The sequence below is a fragment of the Pseudomyrmex gracilis genome, unplaced genomic scaffold, assembly GCF_002006095.1.
Source record: "Pseudomyrmex gracilis isolate BER0280 unplaced genomic scaffold, ASM200609v1 scaffold_116, whole genome shotgun sequence".
Taxonomy (NCBI): domain Eukaryota; kingdom Metazoa; phylum Arthropoda; class Insecta; order Hymenoptera; family Formicidae; genus Pseudomyrmex; species Pseudomyrmex gracilis.
In genome coordinates this window covers 394,986-412,153 of record NW_018020700.1, presented here as the reverse complement: position 1 = coordinate 412,153, position 17,168 = coordinate 394,986, and the positions used below count along the sequence as shown (strand labels likewise).

The following is a 17,168-nucleotide window of genomic DNA, read 5'->3' as shown; positions in this document are numbered from 1 at the left end:
AATATATATAATAAATTATATGTATAATATATATTATTTAATGTTATATATAATATAAATTACAATCACGTTACTTTAAATAGTCACGTGTTGTTTTTCTACTCTTTTCTGTCAAGTGACTTTACTTTAGTCACGTTTTTAATTTTTTTCACGTATACGACGAACTGTCAAAATCGCTTTTCTGTCATTATTTACTCTCTCGATCTTACCGATTCGATTCGACTCGACTCGATCAACCAACTAATCGGCAACGCGGAAAAGAGACAACAATAGATGCGATACATTCGATATCAAAACGCGCACTTCGCGGTACACATGGATTTTTTATATAGGAGGAGGATCTGGCACATTCTCTGTCTCTGTCTCTGTCTCTCTCTCTCTCTCTCTCTCTCTCTCTCTCGCAGTTTTTCTTTTTCGTCAATTTTAAAATATGAAAGCAATTCGTTTGCGCGACTATAAATCGATATTAAGCGCGCATTCCTCGGCCGTGTAGGTAATCCTTGAGATTTATATGTTGCTAATTTCGTACGTGTAATTTAATACTCGGCACAAACTGGAGCGCCCCATCGAGCGTCTTGCAAAGGAATCGTCGAGATATCGACGCGGATGAAAAAGAGACTCATGCGAATTAGCGCTAAAATGTGCTCGCTGCGCCGTTCCTGTCGCGAGGAGTCGATGTAGGTAAAATGTGCGGGATCCTCACCACGTCAGGTAAAATGCATTCGTGTGTGTGTGTGTTTGCAAGTGCATCCATACGGTGTACCTTTGCAGGCCCGTGTCGGAGCGCTCGCGGGGAAGAGGCACGGGGCGGCGGAAAGCACTTGGCCCGAATGGGCAACTTGTTGCATTTCGGCTGGGAACGAACGGCTCGATAATATACTGCAAGAGGCTCCCGGTTTGTGCGTGTCTTCCTTCGGAGAGGAACGGAATGACGCCGAAGTGGCTGGATATATTCAGCTGCAGGATTTTTGGACGGACGACGACGCACGCCTTAAAAATTAATTCCCCACCGTGTAGTAAAACATTTCGCGGACGCACGCGAGTTTCTCTCGTTATCGGGATTTCAAAACTATCGAGACGACGCAATATTATAACGACAGTTATTGACTGAAAAAATTTTCATCTGAAAAATAATCAAACGCCAAATTGTGAAGACAATAATCTGTCTTGAGTAAAATATTTTCGGTTCGTTTCGATATTTTGTTTCAAGCGACGCGATAATTACCGAATAGTATTGAAATTTATCAAGAGAGTTTTGCGTAAACAAGACAACATTGCTCTGCGCAAAATTTTCACGCAGATTGCGGAAGCTCTCTTGCAAACGTACATAGCGCCGAAGCCTTGCGGTTCGCCTTGTAAATTAACTCTTTTTTCCGACGAGAAACCCTTCGATGCAACGTGATCAAGTTGAATGCGGCTAAGTACATTACTATAACCACTTAAGCGGTCTGGACAAGGTTTATTCTCGTTAATTACCCCGTCTCTGGAACTCGTCCTTGTTTCATGCGGATACGCGCTTGATACGAGAAAACTCGTTTACTTGATGAAGAAAAAAAAAATAAATAAATATTAACCTAGAAGAACGCGGCGCGGAGATTTTTTCCGTCGTTCGATTAACAGGAAAACAAGAAGATAATTATTAACGATGCCGAACAATTTTTGCGATATGTGTGCGCGTGTGTGTGTGTTAATTCACGAGGAAAGCTAAGAACCATAAGGGGAGGGAGGCCAAAGGATAGCGTAACGCGGAAAACCCAATACAATTGGCCCAATCGCGTATTTTTCCGCGAATTTGGATAATTTTGCCTCGTATAGAGAGAGAGAGAGAGAGAGAGAGAGAGAGAGAGAGAGAGAGAGAGAGAGAGAGAGAGAGANAGAGAGAGAGAGAGAGAGAGAGAGAGAGAGAGAGAGAGAGAGCGAAACACACGCGTAGCGCCAGTGTAAACGAAATATCGAATTTTAATTTGCGCGGCCGAATCGTTTTAATTGTTTACGGTCGAAAGGCAGAACTTTTTGCTATTACAGTTGATTATTTATTTAATTACTTGCATTATACTCGTACACGAGCGCGCGCGCGCACCACGTCGCCGCTTCTCGTGCGGCAAATTATGCTACACACCGATGAACTCTATAGCGGTTTGTCATATCTCCCCACAGCGGCCACGGAGAACGATGTGTACGTGTGTGCATTGGTAATTAAAATAATTCAGCCGAATAAATTAAAATTCGACGATTCATTTGACCCGAGCTTGACAACGCGCGGGCTCCAATTTTACATGCAAATAAATAGCAATTGTTAATTAGAGATGAATATTACAGACGCACGCACACACGAAGCCGCTCAGAAATAATAATTGCGAGGCTCCTGCGCGTTTACGCTAAATCGGATGATGGTTTCTAATAAGTGTATTATAAAAAGAAAGTACATTCTCTCTGCACGCGTGTGTAGGTGCCAACAAAACAAAAAACCAAAAACAAAAAAAAAAAAATACACGCGCGCAAAAAACCTGAAAAATATAAACTAACGATACGTCGAAATGGAATATCGTAACGCGCGAAATCGGAGTACGGTGTTGATCGGAAAATACAGATTCGACGAAATATTCACGCCTGTGCGTTTCTACGTTTGCTACTTCGACGTTGTTTCGAATGCCCGGTCTCGAACGCTGTCCCGGCGCATTTCTCGACATTCCACGACGACTCGTCTAGCAAAACCGGACACCCGATGCGTGCTCGATAAAACGTCGTACCGAGACGACTAAATTGTAAGTGCTCGTCAGGGAACGTTGGATGAAATTTTGACTTGTCGATGACGAAAGCAAGCGAACCGCTGTTCAAAATCGATCGATTCTCGCGACCCCAGGGGTCCAGATAGACATATTCGCGACTTTACGCGCGTGTCAACGAGACGACGTGCGCACACTTCGCGCGTTTATTACGCACGTGTGTACCGACACGTATCGCGTGTGCTCACACGTCGGGAGGGGAAACGATCGTTTAAAATTTAAGCGTCTATAAAAGCGGCAATTACCGAGCGATATACGTCTTAATTGTTTGCCTGCGGTGGATCGTTCGAGTCCTGCGGTTCATCGTCGGGTTTTCTCGACTCTACGAACCCGAGCCATTTCGAACGGCCTGATTTACGGCGACTCTTATTTCGGAAACTCCATTTTTTTGTCCCCACCTTACGCGATCGCTTTTCCACATTTCTGTCGCGACGTTTCTCGAAGCGATTAGATTATAATTTGATCCTGTTGCGGCTATGTGTAATCCGATTACATTGTAGTTTGTAAGGTTGTGTAACGTCACGAAAAGACGACTACGGCTTGATAACGTTAGAATTCCACGGATACTTAATAAAGAAATTAATTTATCTTGAGTTTTAGTTCAATTTGTCTTTCTTGCTAACTCAATTATATTCTTGTCATTAAAATGAAGTATAATTGCACACCTAGCAAGCTTGTTTTTTTTTTTACATATAAAAATTTTTATCAAAGTTATAAATTTAATTATTATGTTCTCTTTCTCTCTTACTTTTTCTTTGACCGTTTATTATATTTTACAATATAATGTCTTATGTTAACGTTTACGTTTGTGCAATAAAATAAAATTTCACAGCATGAATCGTAGAATATTTTTGGCGCGTATTTATATAATACACGCGCGCGCACGCGACACGTGGCGGCCAAATGAAACGAACGAACCGCAGTAAATGACGTACTCATAATAATAAAGACCAATCGTATTCTCTATTAATAGTTATTCATTGCCATCGCAATTTTATTGCACTTACGTTTACCGCGCGAATAGTGTGCAATTTGTCATCTTTTTTTTCCCTACTTAAAAGTTGCGGCCGTCGCGCCATAATGTGACGTAAGACTTAAATACCTTTTGTAACATTCCTTAAATACCCACGTGCAACCTTGCTACTAATACAATGACACTCGTGACAGGATTAAAAAAAAGATGACACATAGCGCTGCCTTGTTACGTTTCGAGACGCTTGACGGGCTTCTGTCACACTGATTTCAGAGAGCGGGTCTATAAGCTCCTTAAACCGGTTGTGCATCGGAAACGAGTTGCGAGAGACGAGCGTGCGGGATGTGTATTTAAGGATAGATCCATCACTTAACACTTCTGAGTTGCAAGTGCACGGGGAAGGAAAAAAAAAAATGTGCGCGACTGCAGGCTGAATGTAAATGAAGCTGCATAGGAACGCGAATGTGCATCACAATTTAGTTCCCGTTAATGGGAAATTTTAATTAGAGAGATGCTAAAAATACGACTGACGCTTAATATTATGCAGACTCTTATCCGTTCTGTTTTTATATTTAATTAGAAAGCACGTGACACCACAATATTGTATATTTTGTTAAATTACATATCGTGTATATGTATATTGTAATTATATAGTACATAGAAAAAAAAAATAGTCTATAGCATGTAAGAAGATATACAAGCGGTGTCACTGCAAAACCAGCAATTTTCATTTTTCAAAATTCACTTTTTTCACTTATATTCTACGTGTAGTTTACTATCTATCAATCTACACTGTGGTTAACAGTACGTGCTTCTGAAGCAACGGGACGTTCTATTTAAATTAACGTTTGAAAATGAATAGTCACCGCAGTCAGAATGAATGGTCAGAACAGGTTTTCGTCAATTCGCCAAAATCACACGCGAGTGTGGAGGTTGCTGGTTTTGCAATGACATTTCTCGTACATCTCAAATTATTGGATTTTGTTTGACTGAATTTATGCATAGAATCGATTCTTCCCTTGCAGATCTTGCAGAGAACAAAACACAGCTCGAAATCTCTTCTGCGCAAACAGTCCGTGTAGACCCGACGAGCTTCTCTAACTCGAACTGATCGAAATTAACGGTTCGGTTCTTTTCCGCCCGGTCTCGAGATAACGACGGAGAAGTCGCAATGGAACGTTATTGAGTTAGAACGGCGCTCGTCTTCGGTCTGCCGTAGAATACGAGCAAGTAACCGGATCGGGATCTGCCGAGTTCCTTACGCTTTTATTAGAAGAAAGTGCAGGCGCGCGAGCGTCCCCTTCGTCGCGCCTTATGCCATTTGTTGGCAAAAGCGAGGGGAATCATAGAATCCGGGCCAACTGGGTCCGGTCCAAGTGCGTTTTCTCTTTCTTTCTGTCGCGCGCGCGAGGAGGTTGCCGAGAAAACTCATGAGGAAATTACCGCGCGATTACATTCCCCTATAAGTACCCTCGCCTCAGCAGCTGAAAGGGTGAGAATGAGAATTCCTTTCTAGGCTCATCGACGCCGTTTCTTTTTTCTTTTCTTTTTTTCTCTCTCTCTCTCTCTCTCTCTCTCTGTCATTTCTCGACTCTGCTTAAGCTCGCGCAATGGTGGAATAAAAGACTATTCCCAAGCCGGACACTGGCAAGACTCCCGAACTCGATAGCCCTGTTACTTTCATGTCTTTCGGTCGTATAATAAGCAGGAAAACGCAGTTCATCGCGAAACACGGTCAGTAAGGCAGAGAGATCTTGTCATTATGTCTTTCGCATTGTAAAGACGCAATTCTCATGCGGGAAGCAAGAGAAAAGTGGAAAGAAAAAATAATTTCGCTGCCTTGCTCTTTCTCTCTCTTCTCTTTTTGTCAAGTATGTTTTAAACTTTTGCGCTTGCGCTTAAATAGGAAATTTTGAAGATAAGTTTTCTTTATTAAGTTTTTTTTTTTAATCTTTCGAAGTTAGTTGTTGTTGGGATCTCGCGAAAACACGACTGCAAAATATTTCAGATAAAAATAAAAATAAAAAAATATTGTCTATTCAATATAAATGTAAATGGATATTTACGTAAATTATACAAACTGCGGGATGGTATTTAAATGATATTGAATAAATATAAATACTCGTAATAAAGATAAATTACCGATATATGTTCTCTTGTATGTGCGTGTACTCTTTTAACTGATAAATTTAATAGCTGTTGCTGTGTGTGTATGTATCTTCTCTCTTGGCGAGATAAACGCGCGCGCATACTCGATTCTCCCCGTATTTGTAAAATATATTTATAAAGTAGCGAATTGCAATAATAAGTCTGTCGTAGCGTGTGATAAGGATATCGTGCCACTTCTCAGTGTTCTGCACAACAATTTGTAATGCGAACGCAAATATATATCGTCCTTTGCTAACGCGCGCGCAGTGTTTCTTTTTTTGTATTAAAACGTTAAAACCGTTATTTTTCTTTTTTTGTTTCAGGTAAGTTCAGTATTATCTCTTCTTGATACTGATGAAACTTCTCAATATCGAAACGAGGAAAAAGATCGCTCTTATCGATATTTGTAATCACAATGTGATAAGATGATTATTTGACGTTGGTAAGTAAAGCTTTATCAGTAATCGACCGAGAATCACCTTGAAGAGTTGAAAATGCAGAATAAAATGTAAAAAAACGTATATAAAAACTACAATATATATATATAGAGAGAGAGAGACTCATAATTATACATTCTTTACTACAGACTTTAAACAGAGTAAATATCTACGTGACACAATGATCAAATTCAACGCGCGAGAATCTCTCTCGATGAGCTCGTTTCACGTTGAAGCTCCAAAAAATGCTCCGAAAACTGCAATTGTATTTACTATTCCGTTTTAATATAGGTATTTGTTTTTTCACGTTTTCAAATATTACGAGAGAACTGCGCCGACAAAAATATTTTTTATCAAATTTTCACTAACAGGGAAACGTCTCTCGCGGGAAAGAGAAGGGGACTTCCGCAACACTCAGTCGGCGACGGGGAGCGCGCGCGTCTTTCTTCGTCCGTATTTCGCTTCCTTTAATTGAATTGGCACGGCGGATCCGCCCGGACAGTGTTAAATGAAGAGAAATTGCGATCGTGGTCGATCGGACTATCGAACGCAACGCAAGCGCGTTTCTCAGACTAATGCCGCGGCGACGGCGACGCCGAACATCGAACGAACGGTGGCGATGTACAAGAAACAAATTAGCATCGATATTAAGATTCCGATTCCGTGATTAAACGATTACGCGAACGTCATTCCGATACCTAGCGCAATTAACATTGGCGGGTCCTCACTCGGTTGCCTCATTACACAAGTCATTCCCGACCGAGAGTCAAAGAGACGCGCGCACCTGTATTTCCGCTCGTGAGAATGACAACTTATAGAAAGAGTGAGAAGAATCTTGTGCGTTTCTGTCTGTTTATGCAGTTTTCGAAGGACAAAGATGTAATTAGTCAGACAGACCGGTTATTTTGTCTGAAAAGTATATTTCTCTCCGCGCATATAAATTTGATCTCCATCTTAAATTTGCGTTATTTATGTCGAGACTTATCGAGTATAGTCAGTATGCATATCCAAGAGTAAAAAGCCGAAAGGTGCGAGTTGAAAGTCGAGAAATTTCACGATCGGACTGCCATCGAGTAAACGCATCGAATAATCTACCGCAACGTGTGTCCTCGTCGCTCCGGGAGGCTCTCAGAGGCATCCGATATCATCCTCTCCGTGCAACATTGTAGCACGTAACCGGACCGGCGTTTCAGAAAAGAGGATAAAAAGAACGGCAAAAGCGTTACGGATTCGCGTTTGTGCTCTTACGTGCCGCAAAGATTCGCTTGCTCGATCATTGGTTGTATATATCACGCGCTTTAACTTTGTCAGGTCTCGCGCGCGAGATTTTATATCGGGGATATCATATTTTATTCAAACAACAATATATCGTACATATATTAATGCATTTTTTTTATATATATTTTTAGTATATTTTTTATTAAATATAAAATTGTGCCACGCGTATCTCAGACTAGAAACTCACTGAAATGCTCGAAAAGAATCTAATCATTAGATTGAAAAAAGAATCTTTTTATTTTCATATTTTACTTTACGTCGAATATTATTTTGCCTGTAAAATTGATGGCGAACTTGAATCGCGACTTGCTATGTAAACGATTTGCATTCCGGTCGAGCTGGCGTGACTTCTTTTGCAATTTTCGATTAATGAAATTCAGCTTGTTTCGAGAATTAATGATTTATACTCTTGTAAAAGTAACTTCCGATAATTAACGCGAGTGATGTAATTTTGCATCCCGATCGAGATAAAAAAATCCCGCCAGTTTCGATTAACAAAAAAAAGTGTTTTTTCGCAAGAATTGACACGCATAAAGTATGTATGCAAAATCCCGTAGTCGTAAATTTTTTTTTCAAATTTTCGAAGAAGAATATTCATTCGAATTGAGTCACCAATCGATGATGTTTGCCGTGTCGTCGTCGTTATATCTTGTTACACGTATGTATGCATTTGTGCTATATGGAGTAAGTTATAATATCGTTCTTCTTGACTCAGTTGAACGACGCGGAATGCAAATGTGTACTTGATGACGCACATGTTGCAATTAAAATAATTTTATATTCATAAAATAAGAACCAGAGGTAATGCAAGGATAAATTACAAGCTTCGAAATCAATAAAGAAAAGTCAGTCGCGCTAGCGGAAAAGTTGGAACGTAATCAGGTCTATCTTTTTGTGCAAATTCTTTGCAAATAAAATTAAAAGTCCTTATTTGAAACGACGTAATAGACGTAGTATGGCGCTTCAATTATTAATCTAAACGTCGCGATCTGTTGACACGATAGTTGTTACGATGATACGATAGTTGTTACTTAATGTGATAAATGGATATCGTAAGATATTATTTCCTGATAAAAAGCTGCACACGCGTCATCAATGATATATGCGATTTTGCAATGTTCATCAAGCGGTTGTACCTTGGATTGGACGCGTTGGTTTTCCTGTTATTGTGATATGAAAAAAAAAAAAAAGAAAAAAAAAACAAACATCTTCTTTGCAGCGAATATATTATTAAACAAACTTTTTTCACACGAAATTAGTGTGCGTACGTAACTAGTGCACACTGCGTAATATCGTACAATTTTATCACATCCATCAGGATAATTGATTTTTCTCTGTCAATTCAATAAGGATTTGCTCAAGTAGTATAACTCGTTCTATGGGACACAGTTTCTTGAACTATTCACAAATGCGAATAATAATGTTAAATGAACTTCTCTTTAATTAACCCGAGTTTATATTCACTTCAATGCTAAATATATCAAGTTATTCTCAGGAGTATAGTTTGTGTTTCGTCAGCTCTTGTGTAAAATTTACGGGGAAAGAAAAAATAACAAAATTTGAAAATTGAAAACGAAAGATCGCAAATCTCCTCGATTTTGGACGCAAAAATGTTTTTTTTTTTTCTATCTGACATCTAATTTAATGACGGTGTTTTGTTTTACTCACGCGCGCGAGCGCGATGTGTTAGATCGCAATTGGTCAGTTCGCTTAGAAATCTATAGCGAGTAGATTGTGTGTAGTTTTTTGCGCACAGAAATAAAGATTCTTATCTCTTCCATGACAATTGATGATAAACGACACAGGTACACGCGCACCCGTTGTACTCTCGGGTGGGGCGCATGTGCGTGACAACCGACGAGCTGCTGCTGCTGCTGCTGCTGCCGCCGTCGCCGCCGTCGCTGTCGCCGTCGCAAGTGCAACGATACGATGACGATACGTTTCTCTCGCGCGCGCGAGATGCACAACGCAGGAGGTTGACGTCACCGCCGCGGGCAATCGGAGGCTGTGCCACAGTGGTTCTCTGCTTTGTTGATATTCCCGGCAATCGCACCCGCGGCGACAGAAGCGCGCAGGAAACTCGCGGCGGGATGGATTTAACGCGTCGTCGTGTTGAACGGCCGGCGCTGTTACGCGGTGTTTTAATCGAGTAAACACGCGGTGTTACGCGAGTCCCATATATTGTTTACGTCATTCATTCAATTTGCGTCGATAATTGAACGTATATATATGGAGCGCGTTCTGTTTCTGCGCGTCGATGTGTATAAATATATACATATATATATATTTTTTTTTTACAAAGATTCTTCTCGCGCACAATCTATGGAAGTAAAACAGCATGTTGAAAACGCGAGAGACGCGACTGTTTAAATAATATTTTAATATTTTGTTTTTCGCTATAAACTATATAAATGGATTTAAATGACTTTCGGCTCGCGGAAAAGCGACCGGAAACGACAGAAAAGTTCATTTTACAGCGAATAACGAGGAAAAGCCCAGATCCTATCTTGATGATGAAGACTATTTCGCGGAGATCTGGAAAGTAATCTCAAAAAGAGCTGCAAAACTCGTTTTACAACGTCAAAGCTCACGGGGATTTTCCCGCGCAACTCGTTTGCATGCTGGCGTATGCCTTTATATAGCGTCACGTCCGCAGAATTTCGAGGATACTTTTACGCATTTGCTTATCGCAAGATACTCGACAGAGAGTTTCCAGAGAGACACAATTTCACTTTGTCGCAATATACTGATTATATTTAATGTTCGAAATCTACTGTCTTTTAGATTAATAACAATTATAAAAACATTAATTTTGTATCTCTCGAAAGATTTTAAATTCTCGACTTTCTCTGTAAAAAGTCATCAGCTATGTAAATCTCAAGTTTTTTTCACGCTTTTTAGATTCTTTTTCCACACACTCGAAGTTTGTAATTTCTAGAGTTTATCTTTTCCAATTCGAAAATCTTTTGAGAGATTCTTTTATTAGGTTTTGGAATATCTTAAAATTCTTATTACGCTCGAACTTCTCTATGCAAAGAAAAAAACTTAAAATTTCAAAGGTTTTTACATACTTTTGCATGGTCTTGCAACGTTACGTTCGCAGAATTTTTCGAGGACGTTTTCTACGTGCCCGCGCGGAGATACTAAATAAAATTCTTAAGCCAATATTCATAGTCGAACCTTATATTTAAGCCAAATTAAAGTAGACCTTGAAGTTATGAGCAATATTTTTAGTATAATTTTTTTTATAGACGCAATCTACTGATGGTAGAAAATAATATTTAATTGAACAACAATTTTAGTAATTTTGAGACGTTTCGAACATTTATTTCTCTTGATCATCGGCCAATCTGTGCAATTAATTCGAAATTACCGTCTTATTTTCGTATGACATTTTGGCAACTTGGCTAAAAATAATATTTGCTAATAATGAATATTAACATGAGTTTTTTCTTTGTTTTTTTTGTTTTCTTTCTTTTTGTACGCATATTTAAGATCGTCTTAAGTTCACTTTCAGTTGCAACGTAGCACGGTCCATACAGCATCTCAGACGATCTTAAATATAAGAATAGACTATGAACACCGACTTTAGAAAATTGTTGCAACCTCGACGACGATTTATTCAAATATCTGCGCGAGGTCTTATGTTAATATCACGAGCAATAATTAATTCATCTTACGACAAGAAATCATTTGTTCTTACGCGGAATGTTAGTACGCGTATATATGCGCTCGTTAAATTACGATGCTGTGAGAATTGCGCAATGTCAATCTATCTCTGTTTTTTTTTCTTTCTCTCTTTCTCTCTCTCTCTCTCTTTCTCCGTCTCTATCTCAATGCATATATTTTAATAAATACACGCGTATGCCGTGCAATTGCGACCTTATCATCGTTGCGCGTGCCTTTATGAATACATGAATTACAGATAATCAGTTATTCGACGTCGCAGGTAAAAAGTAATCTCGCTAATACACACGCGTCTCTCACCTTGAGAGAGATCTCTTTTTGTTTCTGAGTACGTAATTCGACTTCTCGAATTATGGAATTTCTAAATTCTCTCGAAGAGTTCTCAGATCACATTGGTATTTACACTGAAATAACAATGATCACAGTTGCATATAACTGCGTTTACAATATATATACAGTGTGCTAAAACTCTCTCGTGTATAAATTTCCGAAGTAATCTCGCACGGAATTGTCGCTGATTATAATACACGTCCTCGATGTGACAAAAGTTTTTCTTTTTTTTTCTATTTTTTTTTTTTTTTCATGCGCGCGATCTGGATTCAGTCGAACGGCACACAAGATCAATTTTGCGCGGTCTCAATCGATGCGCATTTGCATGCGAGTCGGATTTCGAATTAAAACGCTTAGCGAGCAGCTCTCTTTGTGCACGCGGCGAATGTGTTTGTAATTAAATACGAGGTCGTAAAAAATTGATCTTTATTGCGCCCGGATTTCGCCGCAAATTGTTATTATTTTGCGCTAAAACTCGTTAAAGACCGTCATTCGTAGGTCTAAGCGAACGTGTATCATCTCTCTCTTCCTCTCTCCTCTCGACGGGATTTCAAAGTCTTCCTATTTTCATGAAACCCGTTTGACGCCTTTGATCTCGCGACTTTAATGCCCACCCGTTATCCTCGAATTCTCGAAGACGGAATGTGAATGAAGAGACGGCTACCCAGCGAGACTACAACTTCAACTTGTTAATATTCTGTCTGGCTCGGAACGCGACTGCGTTCTTTTTAAAGACATGATGCCCGTGTCCTCCATCCTCGACTTATTGTTAAAGGATGCAAATGTCGTGCGCTCTTTTCCGTTCTGTGTTCTACAATTTATTTGTGTTCTTACGCGTCGTCGCGATCTCGCGATTTTATTAGAAATAGTTGAATAGCGAGGTTGATGAAAAATCATTTGTTTTGTCGTTTCACGAAGACGCATTGCTCACATTGCTCGATCAAAATTCAACCTGGAAAGTTCTCAGAAAGGAAGACAATGCCGTAGCGACAGATTTATTAAATATGCATGCGAAAAAGATCCGATAACATTAATTATAATAATTTAAACTCATATATATATACACACACATACAAAACACACTTGTTCGCTTATAACGCGCAGTATTCGTAATCATTGTTGCGATATTTAACGAGACTATTTTCCGCGAACGCGGCGCGTAGCCCGCGGATAAAAAAGAAAGATCATTATATGCACGCACAAACTGGCTACCTTGATTTCTAGATGCGTTAATTTCCCCGGAGATTCCATCACCTAGGAACTCTCGGCAAGCGCGCGTCCGTGCATGCATCGAGGCGCATGCATGAGACTCGTTTAAAAAACTAGGACGCTCTTTTTTTCCATTTGTTTTTTTTTTTTTTTGTTTTCCTATCAATATTCGGCGGTGATCGACTTTTTCTTTTCGCGGCCACGTGTCGAGCCGCGCTTTTCGAACGAACGCGCGACGACGTAATTATCCGGCGCGGCGTGACCAATATTTTCGCACAATGTACGAATTATGACTCTCTCTTTCTTGCATATTCATGCCGCGTAATTAAAGCCTCGTTTGCGCGCGCGCGCGTTACTGCTGCTGCTGCTGCTGTTGATATCGATCGAATTAGTTTTAATATCGGAGATAGCGCGTTTGAAACGTGATTGCCTTTTATATATGGATCCTTCTTTCGCACAAATGATCTCCGCTTTCGCGCGGATCCATCGTGCGGAACCGTATCCTCGATTCGATAATTCATGAAAAATCAATGGGGACTGTGTGTCATCCAACTGTACTTTTTTGTACAAAATAAATTTATTTTTTAGAACGAACGTTATTGATAATGTAATTTCTGTATTAATAAAATCTTTGTCGGAAGTAATTCGTAATTTCAAGAGAGAATTTCCAATATTTGCCTGTCCGCAAATATAACGCATCGAATATCTATATCATATACAAGTATATAACGAGCGAAATGAGCATTAAAGTTACAAACAGTCACGAAGCAAGTTTTTTAAAGAGTGCGATGTATGAAAAATAAAGATATATGATGTGTGTGTTCGAATAAAATTAATACAATTAATTTAAAGAGAGAGAGAGAGAGAAAGATAGTGATTTACGCGTACAAGAAATGTTATCTTAGATAATCTGGAGAACGATCAGAGATTCTGATTAATTACGTAAATAGCACGTCAGTTATGCAAGATTTCGAGACGATGCGTGCAGCAGAATCTTAATCGGCAGACAAATTACAGACGAGTTGAGGCTAAAACGGCGCGGTTCAACGGCGCGAATCCTGCTGCATCGGACGTAATGAGAGACCTCGGAGGAAAATTACGTCGACGCCGAGCGTCTTTGCTTATCGTCCGTTCCGTGTCGCGGTGGGTTAAATCGTCTAATCGTCACGAGAAATCGCACTAAGAGAGAGAAAGAGAGAATAGAAAGAAGAAAAGAGAGAGAGAAAAAAGCTAGAACATGTTTTACGAATTCACACTCTTGTACAAAGTTAAACGGATCGTTAAAGTTGAAAGTAAGATCTGGTGTGTTAGTCAATTATTACGTGCCACCGCCGTCGGCGCATGAATGCAATTATGTCTGGGCACTTGACCTAGGCCACCTTCGAATTCGTGAAGGTGAGAAGCTCGACGTGCAAAACGCCGTCGTGCCAGACGATATTCGCACGCAGTCGTCAGAGAAAAAGAGAGAGAAAGAAAGACGCGATAAACATATGCTTTTTGCGAAGGCGTTTTGTATGGACACGCATATACGTTGGCGAGACGCGCGATGTATTGTATAAGGAAAGTCTTCTTTTGCCTCCTAGTATGACAAAGCGGTTTATGCCGCAATTTTTTTAGTATGCGTTTATTATACTGCGACTCGATCGCGTAAAACGAAATTACCGACAAAACGTGGACATATTTTTGAACGAATATATCAAATTGTATACAAATGTGGCGTGTGTACGAACATATTTAGTAAGATGACATTTAGTTTTGATATTTGTATAGTTCAAGGTGATTTGAGTCGTTTTAAAAAAATATTATCAAATTAAATTGCATCATTCGAAGGATCGTGCTCTTAACCCCGCTTTGACGTTATGAGATAACAGCACGATACGATAACTTTTATATTTCGGAGAGACATACTTTTACAATAAAAAAACAAAATAAAACGTAATAATATTTAGAGTGACGTAAAACTGTGGATCATATTTCTAGCTTATTCTCTTCTCTCTCTCTCTCTCTCTCTCTCTTTCTCTCTCTCTCTCTCTCTTTTTCTCTCTCTTCGTTAGCACATGAAGTCTTACTTTTCATTTAGTTCCAAGCTAAATTTCAGCGCATTAATTTCTAAATTAGGAAGCGACTATAAGAATAGTACTCGTCAGAGCGAAATTATGGTGAGTCAGTTTAGATTATTTCAGCTCATTTTCCGTCATTATGGTCGGATTTGGATCTCCTTCATTTATCTACAAGCACTAATGGATTTGTTAAAATTTCGATCGCGTAGACTATATTTATGACACGTCAAAGAGAAAATGAAGAAGAGAAAGAGAAAGAGAGAGAGAGAGAGAGAGAGAGAGAGATTATGGTTCCAAAATTATATTCTGAAATGCTATCACTGTCGGCGAGAAGCAATGCAGACGTCGGTAATCGATATAATTCGTTATACGCCGACCGACTTTATTTCTGCCCCGGCCAATATGCCGCAAATGAAACGCATGTCATTGATTCGTCACACCCTGGCCACAAGAACGCATGAATTATTCTTTCAAACTTACTTGCATAGAAATATAAATGCGCCACGCGCTAAAAGTGACTTGCTGAAATTTTATCATCAATCTTAATAATCCGCTGATTGGTTAATTGGATCGCGGAGAGGACTTTATCAAAATTAACGAGATATCGTGTCGTTTCTAATATCTAGTACAAAGCTATTTCCGAGAGTCGAGCTATATAAGTGTATATATTCGGAGATGGATATAATTACAGCGGAAAATGAGCGGGACGTAAAGTTTCAAAGGCGGGATAACTCGATAACGAGTTGCCATAACGGGATTGATTAATTCGGAATTAGAGAGAGAGAGACAGAGAGAGAGAGAGAGAGAGACAGAGAGAGAGAGAGAAAGAGCACAGAGAGCTAAAGATTCTGGCCACACACGCGACAACACTGTCAGTCCGCGCGATCGGCGATTACTGCACTACCAAAACTGCGCCGAGCGGCTTATCAATTCGATCGTCTGGGATCGCATTAAGGGAGTCCACGCACAAAGAGAGAGAGAGAAAGAGAGATTTCTACAGTTTTCGCTCGCACAAGACGCTTACAAAAAATCCAAAAGAGAGAAATCGGATTAAACATAAATTTCTCGTATTTTGAGAGACAAGCTTGCCGTTGTAGAAGCCGAAAAAAAGCGTAATTATACTCTATACTTTAAGCCTTTGCTTAATTATGCAAAATTGTTATGGACACGTGTATCGAGACAGACAGATATATTAAACATGAATTCTCAAGACAAAAGCTATTTAATTATAATGCTAATTCAATCGATTTCGATTCAGCACCTGACACGGAGACCGTTAAACCCAGCAAAATCTGCATACTCAGCAGATACGGGAAGTAACACGATTGTTGTGAGTAAACGAGCACGGGCGAATTTTGCGGCACGCGCGCATGTTGCTCGTTTGCTCACGCGCTACGCGTCAAGAAAAAAAACTTCTCTCTTTCTCTCTCTCTCTCTCTCTCTCTCTCTTTATAAACCGCGTGCATATAGATAAACCGAGCGACTCGTTGTCCGAGGTCGGTGCTCAAGGTTGCCAGTGACGTCACTGGACCTCTTCCTCGTGCTCCCTCGCCTCTCCCGGCTATTATCCTTCCCCGGTGCATCGCCGGTGCTGTTCTCTCTGCGCGACGGCCGCGACTTCTTCGCTACCTTCTAAATATGACTTGGCGTTTATTATCTACGAGGCAGATATCTAACCTACCCACGTTTCTAGCTGCCTACCGTCGTCCTACCGTCGTCTGACCTGTTCCGTGCTGAACTCCTCTTCCTCTTCTCTTTCTTTTACTACCACTACTACTTCTTCTTCGGTTTTTTCCTTTTTCGCTACAACGCGATTACACCGTGCACGTGAAGCGTGAACTAAAACTCATCTCGCATCGGTCTGTGATTCTTCCAGTTTTTTTTTCTTATTATTGCGATGTGGTAAATGACTAGCACCTCTTTGTTCCACGTTGAAGAAATTACTATAATCCCTGTTTTATATATATATATTCTTTCTGTTTAATTAACTAATATCTTTTATTAATTACTAATATCTTTTCACTAAAATTTTCTTGTAAGTTATCAATGATAGCCTCTGTGTCGTCACACTCTATTTTGATATTCTCGTGAAAAAAAGAAACTCGAATATATAAACTTATTGTTAGTTCGCTCTTTTTCCGAAATGTCACTTGTAAATTAGCTCCCTAACGTGCTAATAAATCACAAAGTTCATTTTTTTTTGAAATATCAGAAGAGATGTAAAAATAGAATCTCGCTAAAAAAACTTCTGAGGTCCAGT

The 17,168-nt window shown here is 39.7% G+C and overlaps 1 protein-coding gene across 4 annotated transcripts in view; it reads left to right on the top strand.

Moving 5' to 3' along the window:
* LOC109856359 (forkhead box protein O) overlaps positions 1–17,168 on the top strand; it is a 143,180-nt gene that overhangs the window by 40,067 nt on the left and 85,945 nt on the right. The gene's annotated exons all lie outside the window — the stretch shown is intronic.